Below are 1173 nucleotides of genomic sequence, written 5' to 3'. Positions count from 1 at the left end.
TCTATGTCTAGTGTTAGTGTTATGTTTAGGTATGGTTTACGGGTAGGGCTAATGTTAGGGTTTGGTTTATGGTTAGGTTGAGGGTTAGGGTTAGTGTTTGGGTTATGGTTATAACTAGAATGATGGCTAGGGTTAGGATTAGTAATAAAGTTAGGATTTGTGTTAGGCTAAGGATTAGAGTTAGGACTAGGGTTACCATAAAGTTTACAGTTTGGCTTAGGGTAAGGGATAGGATTAGTGCTAGGGTTAGGGTTAGGGTTAGGGCTAGTGTTAGGGATAGGTTTAGGTATAGGTTTATTGCTAGTGCTAGTGTTAGGGTTCAGTTTAAGGTTAGGGTCAGCTTTAGATCTACGGTTACCATCAGGGTCGGAATAAGTGTCAGGTTTGGGTTATGGTTAGAGCTAGAATGAGGGCTAATGTTAGGACTACTAATAGGATTAGGTTTGGGTTAAAGTAAGGAATAGGGTTAAGACTAATGTTAGCATTAGGGTTATGGTTAACTTAGGGTAAGGGATAGGGTTAGGGCTATGTTTAGGGTTAGGGTTAGGACTAGTGTTAGACTTAGTGTAAGGTTTAAAGCTAAAGTTATGTCACAGTTTAGAGCTGGGTTTAGTTAGAGTTAGAGCTAGGTTTAAAGTTATAGCCAATGTTCAGACTAGGGTTATGATTTGGAATTGTTATAGGATTAGGGTTAGGACTATATCTAATATTAAACAAACTGTAAAACTGACCCTATACATAATCCTAAATTTAACACTTGGCATAGCCCTAACTCTAACTCAAACTCTAACCCTAACCATAAACTTAAACATAACCATAGCCCTAATCCTAACACTAAACCAAAATCTAACACTAAACCTAACCCTATATCTAACCCTATCCATTACCCTAACCCTAAACCTAACCTTAATGATAACCTTAGCCTTAACCCTCACCCTAACACTAAATCTATCATAATCCTGTCCCTAGACCTATCCCTAAAGCTAACCCTCTCCCTAGTCATAACCCTAGCTCAAATCCAAACCCTCACACTAACCATAACCCTAACCTAAACGTAGATCTAAACATAACCCTAACCATAACTCAAGACATATTCCTAACCTTAAACCTGGTTCTAAACTAATCTCTAATCTGACCCACTACTATAACCATAACCCTTACCCTAATGCTTAC

The sequence above is a fragment of the Marmota monax genome, unplaced genomic scaffold, assembly GCF_021218885.2.
Source record: "Marmota monax isolate L192 unplaced genomic scaffold, Marmota_monax_Labrador192_F-V1.1 WCK01_AAM20220418_F8-fsc00257, whole genome shotgun sequence".
In the NCBI taxonomy this organism is placed as follows: domain Eukaryota; kingdom Metazoa; phylum Chordata; class Mammalia; order Rodentia; family Sciuridae; genus Marmota; species Marmota monax.
The sequence above is the reverse complement of the archived record's forward strand: the minus strand, read 5'-3'. Positions refer to the sequence as shown.